Below are 21,299 nucleotides of genomic sequence, written 5' to 3'. Positions count from 1 at the left end.
TCCTTGTTGAAATGGCTGATTCCAGGGTTAGGGCAGGAAACATATAAGATGACCCTGAAATATTATGCTGTATAAGAAATCAAAGAAGACCACTATCAGGGTCATGTCAAAAGGATTCAGGAGTCAACCTGAAGAGGCTCTCACTAGCTGAGGATGAGACAATTTGAACATCAATAAAGTATTATCAGCAACAATTAAAACACATCCAATATATTTAAATCTCTGAGTTCATAATGATACTTAAAAACAAGGAAATGAACAAATTAACTGAAAACCAAAAAACCTCATTGGGCACCTGTAGAGAATGCCAGTGAACCAACTCAATATTTTGACAAAGAACCAAACATTTATCCTGACTTTCCTATCAAACTGTACTGACCTGGTAGTCGATGAGGGAAAGTTACTCATTATGGAACCACTGAAATTTACTAATGAAGAAGAAATACAGAATATATTAAACCATCTGTTCCTAATAGTGGGCCTATCTTCACACTCACAACAGTTTTATTGTTATTAGGATGTTTCATAAACCTCAATCATTCCAAATTTTAGCCTTCCTGATATCACTCTTACTTCTAAGTCCCTTCTTTCCTCCCAAAAAATATTACTGAGTACCTACGGTTCTAGGTGCTGAGCATAAGCAGGAAATAAAGTCTCTACTTTCATGATGGTTACATTCTACTGGGTAAAACTGGACAATAAACAACAAAAGTAAATCTGTTGTTTGTTAGATGGTGAAAATAAAGCAACAAAGGAAAGATATATTTGCAGGGTTTGGGAGGGGTGATAGAGGAGTCTCTTTTAAATGGAATAATCTGGGAAAAGCTTCCTGAGAGGTGATTTTGGACCAGAGATTTGGAGGAATTGAGGAAGCAAACCATGCTGATATGGGGTTGGGGGTGGGGTGGGAGTGGAGCATTCTGAGCAGAAACAATGGTGGATGCAAAGGCACCAGGGCTGCTGTGTGCTTGGCTTGTTCAAGGAACTGTGGTCATAAGTTATATGCTTTAGTTACGTTTAAGGTAGGCTAGGCTAAGCTATGATGTTTGGTAGGTTAGGTGTATCAAATGCATTTTCAACTTATGATATTTTCGACTTATGATGATTTTATTCGGACATAATACCAATGTAAATTGAGGAAGATCTGTACATGTTTAATGCTGCAGCTGGGGCGGTTAATAAGCAGTATTTTGCCAAAAACAAGGAAGATGTGGTTGTCATCTTACTTCATTTCCTCTTAAGCATGCAGTTTGAACTTTAACAATTCAGGATAATAAATAAGCCGTGATAATTTTAAGATTTTTCATTATTGCTGAAATTACAGATAAAATTGAATCTTTTAGCTAGCATTTCCTTTACATGAATTAATAAAACTTAATTCAAGACAACAATTTTGGATCCACCTGTGTAATTAGGACAGGCACACATGTGGCTGACAGAATCTCAACTCATTTACACGAACACTTTCATTCAGATACTTCTTTTCAGATACTAATAGGAAAAAAAAGCCAATTTCTTCACTACTCTGCTCTTCACAAGTTCAAGTTTATAACATGTTCTGATCATGAGTATAAAAGTTACCTAGGAGAGTGGAGCACACCAATGCCTCAGGGTGATGTATAAAATATACATTTTATATACAAATGTATAAAATATTGTACTAGGAATGTATAAAGTACTGGATGAATGCTTTCATCAAGTAGTTATCTCAATGAAGATTCAGGAGAAGTAGAGATACATACCACAGTCTACACTCTTTTGAATTTCCAGGGAAGAGAGTTTTAACTCTCCTTTTTTTTATTTCACCTGATCATGTGTTCCAAGTTGGGTAAGGAGAAGAAAAGGGAGTGAACACTTCCGGAGGGCAGTGTTTTACAAATGCTTCTTACTGCAGTTCTTCAAAGTAGGCAAAATTATCCTCATTTGCATAGAAGAAAAAACTGAGGTCCAAAGTAATTTGCCTAAAACCAAGCAGCCAGTAAGTATAGAAAGGTAAGGACATGGCCTCGGTTGGATGCTGTCTCGTCTTGTATAAAATACAGACTCCACACCCATACCCTGCCTGCCAGCCTGCAGCCCATCTGCCTCCTCTCCCACATCACCTCCCAGGCACCATGTCATCTGGGCATACAGAGCTGCCGTTCTCCAGCTACACCAAGACAAACCCACCCCCACCTTCTGCAAGATTCCTCTGCCTGGAAAGCCCTCTTCCCGTTGTGGTGCACATGGCAACTCGTGCTCACATTTATGGTTTCCACTCAAAGGTTTTCTCCTTTGAGAACCTTTTCCTGGAATGCTCCTCAGCTGAGTTAACAGCTTCTTCCTCTCTATAATCAAGGCACTTTGCAAACTGGCTTAGGACCCAAAACTATGGTAATTGCTACCTGCTCCCGTGTAGGCCCAGCCACCCTCTGGACTGTAAGCTGCATGAGGGTAGAATTACACTATTCAATTTTATAAGGCTAAGTCTACATGCCTCCAGGTAGCAGGTAAACAAAACAACGAATGAATAAAGGGAGGACACCAGAAGGAGTGAACCATCAGGCCTTGTCCTCCCACTATGTAATATGTATAACATGTTCTGTTTGCTCAATTACCCTTAGACTTTCCCAGACACCATCCCTCTTCCTCAACCACTATCACCACCACTCACTGATTAGGTATAATACACATGCACATATTCTCATTTGATTCTCACAACACTCCTACACCATAATTTCGTTTCTGTTTCACAGAGAAGGAAGCTGGTTTTCAGAACCATTAAGTAACTCACCCAAGCTTACTTGTGAGCAGAGGAGGGGCAGGATGTGAAAGTCCATGCTCATTTCACCAAATCACTTTGCTTTCCTAATTGTAGCACATCTCAAACCAGTTAGGTTAACTGTATATTACCCAAAATGCGATGTCAGCACTTCACCTACTACTCTATTTTCCTTGTCAACTCATTACATCAAAATAATCTAGCATGTTAAAAGTTTGTGATTCTGGCTTCTTGTTTTAAAATACAAACCATGACTCACTATGCAATACATTCATTCACATAGGAATCAAAGAGTAAAAGGTTTTCTATTCTCAAGCCCTTGGCAAGTTGAAATAAATATGTTTAAAATGATTCACAATTATGTTATTTGCGACATGCAGATATAGTTCAGATTAGTTAGCTATCACACTGCCCCAAGTGTCTTTTTTTTTGTTTTGTTTTTAACATCTTTATTGGAGTATGACTGCTTTACAATGGTGTGTAGTTTCTGCTGTATAATCCCAAGTGTCTTAATGTTTGCTCAGCTGGTGATTTTTTTTTTCTGTTTTTAACTTAAGAAAGCAATTCTGTCATCAGAAAATTTAACCGACTGGCTTCACTTCCTCTTTCAGGTCATTAGTGGAAGTATTAACTCAGGTCACAAGACAGAACCCAGTACACCCGCCTTATCAATTTCTCTCTAATCTGAGAAGCACACACTTCAGGAGACAGTAAAAGGCTATATTACTGTCTCTTTATCCCACTGATACTTTTGTATTTTATTGAGGTTTTAAACATATGCCATTATTCCTTTTCTTTTCACTACTGTTTTAGGGATCATTTATTCATGTCTATGTGCCACGTGAAGGCTGGCAAGTTTGCCTGTGTCTCTTGTCTGCCTAAGCTAAAACCTGCTTGTACTTCATATTACAGTATATTTTTATTATACTTATTGATGATTCTGTAAGTAATCATAACTCAGAAACACAAATCAACTCCTAAATCAATAGGTGAACTGATGTGCTAAGAACCACCTTGTTTGAGGGGTCGTGTTAATTCACTCTGTTGTAGGTCCTGGATAAAGTGAAAAGGGAAAAAGATCAATCCTCTCTCTTTGTAGACATTCTGCTGCCCTTGAGTTCCAAAGTGTGGTGGAGCTGGGAGTTCAGGGCAACCTGGAAAGACCGTCTCAAGAACAATACTGTCACTGGTTCCCCAGAACATCGAGGGTGAACCCAGGCTCTGTAACCGGCATACATATCCTTTGTGATCTGCCTCGGATCCTTGCCTCTCTCTCTTTCTCATTCTTTTCTCCAGCAAACCTTCCAAACTGTTCGTTTCTCCCAGTGTGATCTCTCAACTCGTAAAGTGGTTTCATCCTCTTCCCCTTCACATGTTGTTCCCATTGATGTCATATTTCTTCTCCTTTCTTGGCCCTTCACAATCCAGCTTGTGCCACCTCTTCTAGAAAGCACAGCGGGATCCCCAAGTCTGACTGCAGACGCTCCTCTTTCGGGGCACCAATGGCACCTTATTATACACCTCTACTATCTCACAGGACACATCACATTGCATGGTCATTGTCATTTTAACTGACTATATTCTTCTATATTCTGCAGGGAGCTTGTGGCAGGGACCATATCTTGATTATGTTACCCTGGTACCGATAGTAGGAGCTAAAAATGCTAGTCAAATAAATTGTTTTTAACCTGGTGCATAGTAATATATACCATCACACGCTTTGGGTCTGTGGCTTCTACTTTTATAGTCTGATGACTAACATTCTCTCACTTTGGGTGTGTGTGTGTGCGTGCGTGCGTGTGTGTGTGTGTGTGTGTGTGTGTGTGTGTGTATTTAAGAAGAAGACATTGTCACAGTAATTGTATGCCAAGAAGGGAGCTGGTCCAGCTCCTTCAATTTCGCATCAGTCTAAATCTTTAAAACATTTTCTGTGTTGAGATTTAACATATTTCTGTAGCATTTCTTTGCTCCTTCCTGCTGGAAATCACCTCATTCCAATTTTTTCTAGGTCAGCTCTTCTGGAAAACTTGGGTTTTGTTGTTCTTTGTACACACCTAATTCATCAGCATTTTGTGTCAGTGGTCAATGGTGATTCCTTTTGTTATAGGTCTGAGAACATCTCAGATTTTCAGTTGTTGGGCACGTGCTCTTGTGGCTGAGGCTGCCAGCTGTCCATCAGTATGCATGTGCCCTTCTACAGTTTCCAGTCTCCCCTCAAAATAGGTGTGGCCATGGGACAAAGTTCTCTCCAGCAGCATGTGAGCACAGGTAACACGCACCATCTCCAGGCTTGGCCTAAAGCCTTTCTACATGTGCTCCTGCAGGCTCTGTCTCCTTTTGGGATGACTGGGATGTCCACATCTAGCGGACACTGGAGACATACCTAAGGACTGCAAAGCTGCTGTCAGCCTGGTCCATAAACAACTTGGAGGAAGAGCCATTCCAAAAACCTGGACACCTGCCCAGTACTATTTGGTGAGCAAAAACAAAACCAAAAAATGCTTCTTGGCTTAAGCCATGGAATTACGGAATTGGGGGTGTTTCTCTGTACCACAGCCTAGCCTAGGCTATTCTACCTAATATAGGCATGGCTTTAAGAAAAGGTTAGTTAAATGCCAAGATGCTAGAAACAATGTTGGAAGCAGGTTAAAGTCTATTAGTCCCATAGACAACTGTCAGCTGTCCAAAGATATGTTATTTCCATTACTATTTTGATCATCAACAAGAATGTCATCAATAATATCAGGTAATTACTAAAGTGTTCAAAAATTCATTTTGGTGCCACTGAATTTTTAAAGAAATGTTTTAAAGCAACCATGGTGGGGTTGGGGGGAGTGTGCTAAGTGTTGGGGGGGGTGAATTTGAAAACACTGAAATTGCTGGAAAATTCTTCAGTGCTTTTTTATCATTAGAACTGAGAAGCCTTAGATGATGCTCTGGTGAACTTCTGATGCTCTTAGCCCAAGTTACCCAAACTAGCTCCCAAATGCTTAATATATGTTCCTTGGAATGGGAGAAAGTCATTTTTCATATTTTTATATAAAAGAGGTCTCTTGATATTTAGGGCTGGAAGATATTTGCTTGAAATGGTGAGGAAATTAGAAAGTAGGATATGTAAACAAAAAAGACATCCCTCATTAAAATGGTCCTTTTCTTTTTAAACTGTCTATAAATAATTGTCACTAAAATTCATTTCGGTCTCTGCTTTCTTTCAGGTATGCTCTGTGCTTCTATTCTTCCCTTCCTCTCCCCAAACTCCTTAATTTCAGCTTCTTTTTTTTTTTTTTTTTTTTTACTATTTTACTGAGGTATAGCTGAGAGTGCAAAATATGAAGCTAATACCGCCATATACTTGTAAATATGTATATACCCACATGAGTACCACCCAGAACAATATATAGAACATTTTCAGCGCTCCAATAGGCTCCTTTGTGTTCCACTTTGGGCAATACCTCCTCAAAAATAGAATATTTTGACCTCTAACACCATGGATTAGTTTTGCCTGATTTTGAACTTCACATAAAGGCAAGCATATACTACATATTCTGTGATGTCTAGTTTCTTTCACTCAACTTCATGCTCAGGAGATACATCCATATATTGCAATCTAGTAATAGTTAATTCTTTTTCATTGCTCTGTAGTATCCTAGTGAATGAATAACACCACAATTTATCCATCTTACTGCTGATGGACATTTGGTTTGTTTTCACTTTGGGGCTATTATGAATAACACTGCTATGAACATTCTTGTATATGCATTTTACATGAACACTCATTTTCCTTGGGTGTTTGCCCAGAAGTATACTATTTTTAGTAGATAACGCCAAATAGTTTTACAAAGTGCTTCTATCAGTTAACACTTCAACCACCATGTATAATAGTTCCAGTTGCTTCCTATCCTCATTAATATTTGTGACTGTCAGTCCTTCTAATTTTAGCCACTTGGTTTTTTTTTTTTTTTAATTTATTTATTGAATTTATTTGTTTCTGGCTGCGTTGCATCTTCATTGCTGCACGCGGGGCTTTCTCTAGTTGCGGTGAGCGGGGGCTACTCTTTCTTGTGGTGCACGGGCTTCTCATTAGGTGGCTTCTCTTGTTGCCGAGTACAGGCTCTAGGCGCGCGAGCTTCAGTAGTTGTGGCACTCGGGCTCAGTAGTTGTGGCTCACGGGCTCTAGAGCGCAGGCTCAGTAGTTGTGACACACGGGCTTAGCTGCTCCGTGGCATGTGGGATCTTCCCAGACCAGGGCTTGAATCCGTGTCCCCTGCATTGGCAGGAGGATTCTTAACCACTGTGCACCAGGGAAGCCCCATTTGGTGGATTTTTATTTTCACTTCCCTGAGGGTTAATAATGTAAATACCTTTGCATATTTGTATTGGTAATTTTGATAACTTCAAGTGCCTTTTCAGATTTTTTGCCCATTTTCAACTAGGTAGTTAATATTTTTCTTTTTGACTTGTATAACTTCTTTATATAACTTCTTTAAGTCCCTTTTTGGATATATGTATTGCAAATATCTTCTTCAGTCTTTATTTTTTCTCAATGGTATCTTTTAATGCATAGACTTTTTAAATTTTGATGAGGTACAATTTATTATTTTCTTTTGTGGTTAAGTGCTTTCTGCATCCTGTTTCAAAACTCTTTGCCTCCCCCAAGGTCATTCAGATATTTACCTAGGTTTTGTTCTGAAATAGTTTTTTATTTTTGGACTTTAAGTCTATGATCTCTCATTAATTTTTGTGATATGATATGAAGTAGGGGTCAGGTTTATTGTTTTCTATATGGATAGCTAACTGTCTCAGCACCGTTTATTAAAAAGCCCATTATTTCCTCTAATTAATTGCAGTAATGCTTTTGACATAAATCAGGTGACCATATATGTGTGCATTTTTTATGGACGATTTAGTCTGTTCCATTGGTCTACTGAATTATTCTTTAGTCAAAACCATACTGTCTAATTACTTTAGCTTTATAATAAGTCTTAATATCTAGAAATGTAAGTCTTCCAGCTTTGTTCTTGTTTTTTAAGATCACCTTGGCTATTCTATGTCTTTTGTATTTCTATATAAGTTTATAATCGTTCTGTGAATTTCCTATTGGGATTGGGATTGGTGTTGCAATTAAGATCAATTTGGAGAGTTAATGACATCTTAACAATGTAGAGTCTTCTGATCCATAAACATGGCATATCCCTCCCTTAATTTAAGTCTGCTTTAACTTTTCTAAGCAATGTTTTATAGTTTTAGTAAGGTAGTCTTGAATATCTTTGGTTAGATGTATTCTTAGGATTTTGTCATTTTCAGTTTTTAAATGTGGCTAAGAAAATAAGACAGTGCTTAATCAAGAAATGTGAGGCATTACTAGTATTCACATCACCTTGCTTAAGAGGTAAAAAGAGCACAACTCAAAGGCAAAATAAATATATAAGTATAGTGAAAACTACCTAGAAGATTAAATGTTAAAGTCTCATTTTCTAAGAGTTGAACATATCTGAGCGTAGCTATTACTGAAGCAATGTTCTTTGAACCTACTTCTCTATTATCTAAATTAAAGTTACCACTAGCTACTTGCATAGCTTATGTTAGAAAAATTTAATGCTCCAGTCAAATTTCTTTCATTTGTTTTGCTGTGCTGTTCCCTTCTTCACCCTCTTCTGGGCTTTCAAACACCTTACAACTCTGCCAGGAAAATCCTTGCTCTCTCCTTCCCCTTTTCACCTGGCTACTAACTATACTAACAGTCTTCAGCTTAAATCATAATATCTCTAAGAAGCCTATCCTGACCCACCAGACAAAATTAGGCATCCCTGCTATGTGCCTCAACAAAATCCTTCAGATCCTCTATCCTAGCACGAGACTCTGCATTTTGACTGTTTGATTATTGTCTGTCTCCCCTACTACACTATGAATTCTATGAAGACAAGGGTGGCAACAGCCTTATTCACATTTTATCTTTAGAGCCTTGAAGATAAAAGTACCTGGCATATATTAATTGCTTGATAAATACTTGAAGGAATTACCATGAAATCTGGGCAGAGCAGAAGAATGGACTCTTTTCTTTTCCTCCTTGAAAACTGGAGTAAATAGAGACCAACCACTAGGCTGTCCCAAAGTGAAATCATTAACAAAATTCTCATTGTCCCTGAAATTTTGGTATGGTTATTATACTTCTTCCTAATTTTTATTGTTGGTAAAACATAAAGTAATGAAAAGATGAATTAAAGGATTACAGTGAAAGAAGACCATTCTTCCAGAATAACCAGCAGATGTAGTATTCAGGATTTATCCTATTTTTAGAAATGTTTTATCTTTAAAAATATTATTTTTGTTTGGTGTGTTATGACTCAATTTTTTTACTTTGTGTTATATAGCTCCTTTTGAGAGAAACCCACTGTCACCGCAAGGTTGGCAAGGTAAATGAGAATCCCTACAAGGGAGATCATATCTCTGGATGGTTTATCCCTGCCTGCGTCACCACTCATGTCTTCAAGAAATAGTCCCCCAAATAACAACAGTGGCATGTACAGGGACTTGCAGTGACATTTCCCTAATTTTCCAATGTGCACTGAAGATACACTAGACCCTCTAACCATAGCTTTCCTAAAACCTTGAAAGGGGAAACAGAGAAAAGAAGCTACAACTGAACAGACTGATTTAAAAGATTGAGTTTGGTTTTTTCAGCTCTTGGTCTCCTATGGGGAATTAAGGAAGATCAGTTTAGCAGCCATCAAACAGAGACTGAATAAAGGAGGCAAGAATATACAGTGGAGAAAAGACAGCCTCTTCAATAAGTGGTGCTGGGAAAACTGGACAGCTACATGTAAAAGAATGAAATTAGAACACTCCCTGACACCATACACAAAAATAAACTCAAAATGGATTAAAGACCTAAATGTAAGGCCAGACACCATCAAACTCTTAGAGGAAAACATAGGCAGAACACTCTATGACATAAATCACAGCAAGATCCTTTTTGACCCACCTCTTAGAGAAATGGAAATAAAAACAAAAATAAACAAGTGGGACCTAATGAAACTTAAAAGCTTTTGCACAGCAAAGGAAACCATAAACAAGACGAAAAGACAACCCTCAGAATGGGAGAAAATATTTGCAAATGAAGCAACTGAAAACGATTAATCTCCAAAATTTACAAGCAGCTCATGCAGCTCAATATCAAAAAAACAAATAACCCAATCCAAAAATGGGCAGAAGACCTAAATAGACATTTCTCCAAAGAAGATATATAGATTGCCAACAAACACATGAAAGAATGCTCAACATCACTAATCATTAGAGAAATGCAAATCAAAACTACAATGAGATATCATCTCACACCGGTCAGAATGGCCATCATCAAAAAATCTAAAAACAATAAATGCTGGAGAGGGTGTGGAGAAAAGGGACCCCTCTTGCACTGTTGGTGGGAATGTAAATTGATACACCCATTGTGGAGAACAGTATGGAGGTTCCTTAAAAAACTACAAATAGAACTACCATACGACCCAGCAATCCCACTACAGGGCATATACTCTGAGAAAACCATAATTCAGAATGAGTCATGTACTACAATTTTCACTGCAGCTCTATTTACAATAGCCAGGACATGCAAAGAACCTAAGTGTCCATCGACAGATGAATGGATAAAGATGTGGCCCATATATATAATGGAATATTACTCAGCCATAAAAAGAAACGAAATTGAGTTATTTGTAGTGAGGTGGATGGACTTGGAGTCTGTCATACAGAGTGAGGCAAGTCAGAAAGAGAAAAACAAATACCGTACGCTAACACATATATATATGGAATCTAAGAAAAAAAAAGTCATGAAGAACCTAGGGGTAAGACGGGAGTAAAGACACAAACCTACTAGAGAATGGACTTGAGGATATGGGGAGGGGGAAGGGTAAGCTGTGACAAAGTGAGAGAGTGGCATGGACATATATACACTACCAAATGTAAAATAGATAGCTAGTGGGAAGCAGCCGCATAGCAGAGGGAGATCAGCTCGGTGCTTTGTGACCACCTAGACGGGTGGGATAGGGAGCGTGGGAGGGAGGGAGATGCAAGAGGGAAGAGATATGGGAACATATGCATATGTATAACTGATTCACTTTGTTACAAAGCAGAAACTAACACACCATTGTAAAGCAATTATACCCCAATAAAGATGTTAAAAAAAAAACTGCAAACAGTAAATGCTGGAGAGGGTGCGGAGAAAAGCGAACCCTCTTGCACTATTGGTGGGAATGTAAATTGATACAGCCACTATGGAGAACAGGATGGAGGTTCCTTAAAAAACTAAAAATAGAATTACCGTATGACCCAGGAATCCCACTACTGGGCATATACCCTGAGAAAACCAGAATTCAAAAAGAGTCATGTACGAAAATGTTCATTGCAGCTCTATTTACAATAGCCAGGACACGGAAGCAACCTAAGTGTCCATCGACAGATGAATGGATAAAGAAGATGTGGCACATATATACAATGGAATATTACCCAGCCATAAAAAGAAACGAAATTGAGTTATTCGTGTGAGGTGGATGGAGCAAGAGTCTGTCATACAGAGTGAAGTAAGTCAGAAAGAAAAAAACAAATACCGTATGCTAACACATATGTATGGAATCTAAAAAAAAAAGAAATGGTCATGAAGATTCTAGGGACAAGACGGGAATAAAGACGCAGACCTACTAGAGAATGGACTTGAGGACATGGGGAGGGGGAAGGGTAAGCTGGGACAAAGTGAGAGAGTGGCATGGACATATATATACTACCAAATGTAAAACAGATAGCTAGTGGGAAGCAGCCGCATAGCACAGAGAGATCAGCTCGGTGCTTTGTGACCACCTAGAGGGGTGGGATAGGGAGGGTGGGAGGGAGATGCAGGAGGGAGGAGATATGGGGATATATGTATATGTATAGCTGATTCACTTTGTTATAAAGCAGAAACTAACACACCATTGTAAAGCAATTATACTCCAATAAAGATGTTTAAAAAATGAAACAAAACATAGACTGAATCTAAATTTCCCTGTGCTCCTAAAAGTCCTTACCCAAGAAAGTGAAGATTATATCTTGACTGTTTAGCATCATTCTGAAAACCCTCTTCCCTGTATATTTGTTCCCTTAAAGGCTATTCTACCCTCCTCTTCCCTCCCTTCCCCCTCATTTATAGCATCTACAGCTGTGGTTCTACCCTGCAGCTTGAACAGCATAGCCATATCAGAATACAGCCCAACGAAAGATACACACATACTGATGTGTGTGTTGGGGGGTGGAGTTTGTAGAGGGGGGTAGTTTTGGTAGAATTCTATGTATTTAGTTAACAAATAGTTAGTAAAACTCCTGGTAGGGCTTCCCTGGTGGCGCAGTGGTTGAGAGTCCACCTGCCGATGCAGGGGACACGGGTTCGTGCCCCGGTCCGGGAAGATCCCACATGCCGCGGAGTGGCTGGGCCCGTGAGCCATGGCCGCTGAGCCTGCGCGTCCGGAGCCTGTGCTCCGCGGCGGGAGAGGCCACGGTGGTGAGAGGCCCGCGTACCGCAAAGGAAAAAAAAAACCAAAAAACTCCTGTCAGTGTGGTGAAGTGGAAAGGGCATCTGATAGGTCTGAATTCTATGCATGGATCAGAAACTTCCTAGCTTTACAACACTGGGCAAGTTATTTAACATTTCTGAGATCCTGCTATTAGAGGTAAAGAATAATGAGATAAATAACAGAGAGAATGGATATCAGATCTTTCTTTAAAACTGTGATACATAATGCTGTTATTAGGAGTTACGTGTAAGGTCCTGTGTTTAGCACAATGGAGGTCCACTATGTATCTGCTCACTTTGTGTCTCTGTGTCACATTTTGGTAATTCTCACAATATTTCAAACTTTTTCATTGTTATTGTATCTGTTATGGTGATCTGTGATCAGTGATCTTTGATGTTACTACTACGATTTGCTGAAAGCTCAGATGATAGTAAGCATTTTTTTAACAATAATGTATTTTTTAGTTAAGATATGCACATTGTTTCTTTAGACATCATGCTATTGCACACTTAACAGACTACAGTATGGCAGAAACATAACTTTTACATGCACTGAGAAACCAAAAAAATGCATGCAACTAACTTTACTGCAATATTCGCTTTATTGCTGTGGTCTGGAACTGAACTCGCAATATCTCTGAGGGTCTGCCTGTACATTAAGGCCTGGTGCCATTTCTAGGCTCCAAGAGGACTAGAGAAAGGGCACGCATGCTGCCTTGAGCTCCAGCTGTACCTTTTATCGGTAAGATGCAATGTGCTCAATGGTGAAAGGGCTCCACTCTACTTTGAAATAATAGCTGAATTTATATCATGGTTTGTTTGGTTAAGAGGTGAAATAGAGCAGAAAAAAGGAAATTTGCTTTAATCATGCTCCTTGGGGGAATATATCACAATATAAAACTCACACGATAGCTTTCTCTCTTCCCAGGCTACTGATAAATAATGCCTTTAGAATACATTTAGGTTTGGAGAAATAAATCATACTTGAATATATTTAAAACCTAATGACCTACTGTGGATTAAATACCTATTGTGCGTTAAACATACACCCAGGAGTACAAAGAAGATAAAGTTACCTCGGAGGCAGAGGAGAGAGACCTACAAACCATCTGTAACATTATTTTAAACTAAATATGTTTAACATTTGGAAGAAAATGAAAAGAAAAAGACATAAATGAAAATAGTTCTATCCTTCTTCGGTTAAAAAAATAGAAAAAGCTCAAATTCAAACAATACTATGAGGCAGTTAAAATTGGTATTTTAAATAAAACTCAACTTTAACCCTAATCTTTTAAGAATTATAACTGAATATATGCATGTACCTAATGTCAAAAACACAGAGCAGACTTATGAAACTCTGAATCAAATGATCTATCATGCATCTATCTATTCATTGATGAATGATTATGCTTATGTAATGGTTCCCAAAATGTACTTTCTGCAGCAGCAACATCAGGACCACCTGCGAGCTTATTAGAAATGTAATTCTTGGGCTCGATTAGTGGACATTTGGTCCTGTCCAAAATGTGCATTGAGACATTTGGTCAACACCAAAAGGTCCTTGACACTTGGTCCTCCCCAGAATCCATGAGCTTATTTGGTCCATGCCAAATGGTCCTTGATATTTGTTCCTTTCAAAATTGTTCATGCTTAGAAAATGTCCTGGGGTTCAAATAACCCATAATGTTTGCTTATACTTTTGATTTATAGGATTAACACATAAAAAATACTATCGCATGTTTTATTGGTCCAAAAATTGTGCTGTGGCTGTATTAACAGTAATAACCCTTCTTGCCTCAGTAGCCTAGCTGGTAATAGAACATGGAATTAGATAGACGGGTCAAGGTTCAAATTTTGCAGAAGAGTGGGATTTATATTAACTATGCCTACGGAGGAAGAGTCCTACAGTTAGAGAAACACAGAGGACAAGTGGAGGGTGAGATCTCATGATGCATGGTGCATTAATATGTCACTGGGCATTTGGCGGAATGTGGCTGGGTTGTTCTGTAAGTGTGAAGTTTGAAAGGAGGAGCTTGGTTAAGCCACTATGTAAAATGGGGATCGAATGTGGTGATATAAACACTTTACAGAGTATCTTGCTTGTTTGGAAGGAATGAGAATATATGTGGCTCTCCTACCACATAGTGGTCAGGTGTAAAAGCCACCATGCGGGGGGATACCAGGCATTTAATTAGCCCCACTACAACTATCCCATTGCCCAGGATTAATGGGCAATGTTTCCCTTGAATCAAGGTCATATAGAGGTACGATCTTGGTAGACAGCAAGAAGCATCTGCCACTATTTGGAGAGATTTTAGTGGGTGTGACTCTCATAACTTACCTGCCACTCAGCATGGAGCACCACACCTTGGGCTGATGCCTGTCTACTGGCTAACCCAGCCAGGTTGAACTGGGTACTGAATCCGTAAGACATTAGTAAGGTTTCCCCTATCATTAAACCAGTGACCACTGCTCAGAAGTCTACAAAAGAAAAAAAAAAAAAACAACTTCTTCTGTTGCTTGGCAATGTGACATCTTTATTTGAAAATTCTCAGCAGAATATTATACTCACAAAAAGAAAAGCCAATGCTACATAATAATGGCTTTTGTTACCATCTCCATTCCTTTAACAGAGATAGGAGTAAAAGGTACTGGTGCTGTGAAGAGAGGAGAATCTGCATGGACAAGTGGTCAGGATTTGGATAATGTAATCATTCAAGATGGGACAGGAAAACATCAACACCACTTTGGTGATGTTGAAGGGGAAGTAAGGAAAACCCTGAATAGGTTAAAATGACACACAGAGAAGAACCAAATGCAACACCATCACAGCTACTTTGAAGAATTCTCTGTGATATTCATGATAAAGAAGTCTTGTTAATGCTACCAGTAAGAAACTCATTAACGAGGCAAGTAAATAAACAGAACTCAAAACAGACATCAGCCTCCAAACCCAACTTCACTGCATGTAAATGAAATTCCAGAGGAGTATAAAGTGATCAGATGGGGAGAATCAGTTCTTATGCACAATTCCATTGCTCGAGATGATGACAGAATCCTATTTACACAACTCATGATAATATTTGATATTTAAGTGCCAGTACCACAATGTTCAGTGACAGCACCTTCAAGATGGCACCAACGTCGTTCAATTGTCTACTGTGCACAGTGTGCTATTGGGTTATATGATGCTGTTGATTTATGTACTAACAATGAAAAGGCAAGAGACACTTACAGATATACATGAGGAAGTACCTGCATTTGCACGAAAGAGAAATCCTGACATTAACCCTTCACTGTGCATGATAGATTTCGAGTTTGCAAACATGAATGCAATTTGCCTACTGCTATCAAGTGCACGAATAAAAGGATGCTCATTTCACTTTTCACAATCTTGAAAAATACCTTCTCTGAGTCTAACGCAAGATATGCGACAATGAAAGGTAACACCTGTCTAAGTGTGCACCATTTGGGCCTTTGAAAAACTTAAATGAAACTTTTGAGCACATTGTGGAGAATGCAAAGAAAATTTAGATGACCTAATGGCTTAGGCTGAGAGAGTGTACGTCTGTGGAAGGCTTGGCAGCGGCAGAGTAAGACCAGACGCTCCAAGATTTCCACCAGAAACTTGGAATGTTTACACATCAGTATTGAACGGTGATCACAGGACAAACAATGCAGCAGAAGGCTAGCACTGTAAATTTCAAAAGCCGACAGTAGTATATTGTCCTTCAATTTGGAGCCTCATTCAAGTGTTAAGAGACAGACAGGAAAGCAATGAACAAGCTATCACCCAGGTTTCTGGTGATCACACTCAAATATGGCCACCAACTTCACCATGATACCAGTAAAACCAAATGCATATAACTGAAATTGTTAACAGATAAGGTCAATTATCAGGTTCACATATACTTGAGAGCAATTGCTCATCAACTTAAGAGCAAGCCTGCCAAACATCACGACGAGGAAGAATAAGAATAAATGTGAATTTATTACACATTTCTTCATGAATTACAATAAAAATAATGTAAATACAATTTTAACAAAGTTGAGTATTTGTATTATTTAATGAATCACGGCCCAAATGTCTCCCTGGATGTTTTGGACAGGAACAAATACCAAGGACCTTTTGGCATGGACCAAATGTCTCAATAGACGTTTTGGATGGAACCAAATGTCCCGTAAGGCTCCGGTCCCACCCAGACCTACTGAATCAGAAAACACGATGGGGTTTGGCTATATGTTTTAACAAGTCTTCCAGGTGATTGATTGTGCTGCATGTTAATGTTTGAGAACCAGCCTCCTGGAGTGAAAAGGTTAACAGCATGCTCTTTGAAGTCAGAGAAATTTGGGTTCACATACTGCACTTAGACTTACTGTCTCTGTGACTTGGAACAAGTCATTTAACCCAAGCATCAATTTCCGATTTAGTAAACACGGCGGCAAAGTAGAGACATGGTACCTTTCAGGGCTATTGTTAGGATTAAATGAGGAAATATATACAGATGAGATCTATAGTGTATGTACCTCAAATACACAGTGCTTGATGCAGAGTAAGCACTCAGTAAGTGATGTCTGTTATTTTTCCAGGCATGGAAAACCTTGTGTTCAATATTGCAGGAAACACTGTGCTAATCAGACACGGCTTCTTTCTTCAGTCTGGAAAAGGAGCTACACTAGCTTACAAATAATCATGATACAAAGTAGAAAGTGTTAGTTGGCAATTGAGTGGGTCCCTCACCGTGGTGCCAGGCAGTTTCTTATATTAAAGACACCCTGATGGAACTTGATGGAATTGGGATTCGAAAACTAATATCTAAAACGTTCCTGAGATGTTTTGTTATTTACATGAAAAGAAAACTTTTTGAGGCATCATTTCCTCTTATAATTATCAAACTGCTTTCATAAGTACAAAATAAATAGAATACCTAATTCCTATAATACTTTTGAGGAAAAGGTATTCATATATAAGAGAGTATAAAAAAGACTGACAATTTCATAACACATAATGACATGTTTATTTGGTTTCTAAGTCTCATCATTTCTACCCTGGAACTCTCTCATCTATTTCCTCCTTTCCACTCTTGTAGCAACCCACACAGACCTACCAAAATAATCTTCCCCCAAAACTACTTTACCACAATCACCTCCTTGCTTAGGAACCTTCATAATGACATCATTTTCATGACGTCAGATACAAAGTTACAGAGTCAAGATTCAAACCTGAACAACTATATCCTATCACCTTTTGGCATCACCATCACTGATACTATTTTTAATAGTGAGTGTGGGGTAAGGGTGGTAGCCTGGCAGCGATTTTTGGTAGAAGTAGTTCAGGGATTATAAATATAGGAGGGCAGGAGGTGGCTGGGCCTTAAGAACCATTTTGGGGGTGAAGAAGTTTTTTTAAATGTGGAAATACCACAGTTACTGGCAACCCAAGGGGTCAGGGCAGGGAAGCCTCCGGGGAGAGGAAGAGAGAGCCTTTTAGGATGTGGCTCACCAGGGCTGGGAAGAAGGCAGCATTCAGGGCAGAACTCAGGGGAAGCAAGTCTATGGTTTGACAGGAACATCACCTGTGTTCCATCTCTCAGTTGTACAAGGAGGAGGGAAAGACCCCCCCCCCCCGCCCCCCGGAAAGGCCAAGGGACTAAGCCGAACTTTTAGAACAGCGGATGCAGAAGCCATGCTTCCCAGTGAACCAGCCTTGATAACCGGGGAGAGGAGAGAGTTAAAGCAGAAGCCAAGGTAGGAAAAAAACCAGGGAGGCACCCCTCTTTGAGGAAGTCTTCATCGATTCAGATGCCACCCTCCTGTGGGCCTTCAAGTGAAATAGGATCCTCCTGAGCTTTCATAATATCCAGTGATCATCTCATATAGCACTTATGTTGGAAGCATTTGCTTAGACATTTGTCTCCCCTACTAAACACTAAACTCCTCGAGAGCTAGTTTCTGTATTATTTGACTGTATCCCTAACCGTTAGCCCAGAGCCTGGCACAAAGCAGGTGCCCTGAGTAAAATGCCAGTGAGTGCATGAATGAATGAATGAATGAAATGAGGGTAGAGCTCTGGAAGGACGCTTATAACTCATGTAGTCCGAGCCTATTGTTTTGCAGAGAGGTTAAAGGGCTTGCAAGGCCCTTTAGTGCTAGAGGTGCGGGGTTTAGTGCTAGAGTTGTTCCCGGAACCCAGAACATGCGGCTACCCTTCCTCCTCCTTGCCCTGCTGGGATCATGGAGACAGCTCTCACAGACGTTCTAATGTTTGTTGGCTCCTTGTTGGGAATGCACAATACATTTTCCCATAGAGACAGGTTTTTTCTTTTTCTTCTTTTTTTTTTTAATGGTGGTTCAGTTCCCAGGCCAGGCCACAAAAGCCTATTTACCCTATAGCTCAGCTCAACTATAAAACCAGCGGTAGCTTTGAGGTCTCACTGAACCCCCAGCTCCGAGCCCACAGTCTGGGGGGCAGGTGGGCAGCTGGCTCTGTAGGGGGGAAGGCAGAGCTCCCTTGAGCAGACCAGGAGCCTGGGGTGGGGGCTAGGCAGGGGGGCTGGGCAGGGGGCCCGGGCAGCAGCTGCATTAGGCTAGGCAACCTCTGAATGCCTTGGTGGTTCTTAAGTGGATTGTTTGTAAGTTGGGAACTGTCTGTACTTAGAAAGGCGGATTTCAAGAGGTAGGGGATCCTATTTCACTTGAAGGCCCACAGTAATGAGGGTTCTTTATTCGTAATGAAGTAGCCACTAATTGGAGGGACAGGCTCAGGAGGCCTGCCGGAATTTTGTACTCCTGGACCAGAACTGAGTAATATTATGCAGTAGCCTGGCAACCCCTCACTTCTGCATAAAATTCATATAAAAATCTACCATGAAGTGCCTATTTGACATTCACTGTGTTTATTATTAATAATGATAATAACAGGGTGGCTTATATACAGTATTAAGCTGAGAAAGTGAATGAATTCTCACTTTCCTCAAGTTTTCCCCCTCCGGCCAGATTAGGAACATTTGGAAAATCCTTACACTCAGAGTGGGCTGAAAACTTTCATAGTTACCCTGAGGAGACATGGCTCCAGTTTCTAAGGGCTCGTCCAAGAGATGATCTCTTTCCTTCCTTCAACTCCTCAGAGGCAGAAACCTTCCATAAACTCATGAATGTTGTAAAAGCAAATGTACAAAAAAAAAGCAAATGTACAAAAAAAAAATAGTGTCAATGGAACTGAAAAAGTTACAGTAGGTGAATCAATTACAACAAGGTAATAGTGTTAGCCTTTCTGGACTTAATGAAATGTAATCAACTCCACTGGAATGTTCTGGTGCCCCCTGGAGGATCCTAAAACCTACCAAAACTGGTTATTTAGTACCTTTCTTCAGAGGCCTTAGAAAATCCTACAGAGGCAATGTGTTTCTTCTCCCAGGCTCAGATCAACTTAACCTGACTCAATCACACACAGGGGGACAGAGCAGGAACTAAACCTAACATTTAAAAGGTTTTACCCATCGTAAGTTTATCATTAGACTGCAGGTTTTTGGATCAACGACAGAATCTATTTTGGGTTTGTAAAGTTTATAAATCTGACAATGCAAAGTTCACAGCTACACGTGCAATCTCTCAGTTCTTCTGGGCTGACTGTTTAGTGAACAAGGAAGTTTGCTTCTGTGAACCTTGCTTTGTTTTGCACAGGCATTCTGGAAAGTTAAACATTTAGCTTCTAAAATTTTACTGCACTGGCGTTCCTCAAGGACATGACTCCAGTATGATTATGACTACATAGCCATCAGAGTTGTTTATTCCATAGCCACAGAGCAGTCAGCAGATGTGAGGAACCATTGTCTGACTTCAGTAAGCTCCAATAATAATAAGCTCCAATAATCTAACAGGATTATAGCTGCCCATCTGCCCTCCCCACATCCAATTTATATGAGAGTGACTGAAGTTACTATCTTGGTGCATAATGTGACTGATACCCGCCAGCCTTAGATCATTACATCTGAAAGACACAGACCAGGTTTCACTAAATTTGCAAAGACTCATGCTGGTACTTTATTGTGACTAATACAATAATGGTTACAATAAAAATACAATATTATACGTAGAATTAATATAAACTGCTGTCACTTTTTTCAGTGCCATTCCATCATACTATACTGAATGCTTAATTTCTTAATTTGAATATTATATAGGAGTGTATGTATTCAAACCATGAAATCATCAAATGTAATTTCAGACTTTCAGAAAAGCTGCAAGAATTCTTTGTATTCCTAGATACACTTCACCTAGATTCTCATAATGCCAACATTTACTACAGTCTTTTCTTTTTCTAAATGCACGTGAACACACATATTTTTTTCCCAAACTGTTTAAGTTGTGAATATAATGTTCTTTTATTCCTAAATATTTCCATGTGTATGTCCTTAAAATAAGGAATCCTCTTATGTAAACAGTATAATTATCAAAATCAGAAAATTAACATTGAAATAATGTTATCTAATCTACAAAACCTCACTGAGATTTTATCAACTGTCCCACTAATATTTCTTATAGCAAAAGAAAATCTAGAATTACACACTGCATTCAGTTGTTATGATTTTTCAGTCTCCTTTAATCTGACGGTTCCTGAGTTCGTTCTTGTACAGGCCAGGTATTTTACAGACTGTCCCACATTTTGGATTGTCCTTTGTGTCGTCATGGTTAGATTAACGTTATGTGCTTCTGGCAGCATAATATAAATGGGATTCTGGCTTTTTCTCTACAAAACATACTTGGAAACACATACTATTGATCGGTCCCATTAATAGTAGAGTTAACTTTAATCTTTTGGTTAAGGTGCTATTGGCAGGTTTCTCCACTTAGAGTTACCATTTTACCCTTTGTGAATAAAAAGCAGCTTGCAGGGATAAACTTGAAGACGATGTAAATATTCTGTTCTCAAACTTTCATCTATTAGTTTTAGCATTCATGGATGATTCTCTCCTGTATCAATTATATTTATGATGGCTGGGC

The 21,299-nt window shown here is 39.3% G+C and overlaps 1 protein-coding gene and 1 long non-coding RNA gene across 15 annotated transcripts in view; one reads left to right on the top strand and one right to left on the bottom strand.

The window, feature by feature from the left end:
* The window catches only part of ICA1 (islet cell autoantigen 1), a 145,140-nt gene that overhangs the window by 53,212 nt on the left and 70,629 nt on the right, over positions 1 to 21,299 (bottom strand). The gene's annotated exons all lie outside the window — the stretch shown is intronic.
* Positions 1 to 21,299, top strand: part of LOC109548791 (uncharacterized) — a 47,055-nt gene that overhangs the window by 7,559 nt on the left and 18,197 nt on the right. Inside the window, exon 2 of the long non-coding RNA XR_002174938.3 lies at positions 5,086 to 5,236. This is a non-coding gene — a long non-coding RNA (uncharacterized lncRNA). The remainder of the gene's footprint in view (positions 1 to 5,085; positions 5,237 to 21,299) is intronic.

Source organism: Tursiops truncatus, chromosome 9 (assembly GCF_011762595.2).
Source record: "Tursiops truncatus isolate mTurTru1 chromosome 9, mTurTru1.mat.Y, whole genome shotgun sequence".
Lineage (NCBI taxonomy): Eukaryota > Metazoa > Chordata > Mammalia > Artiodactyla > Delphinidae > Tursiops > Tursiops truncatus.
This window is presented reverse-complemented; position numbering and strand designations above follow the sequence as displayed.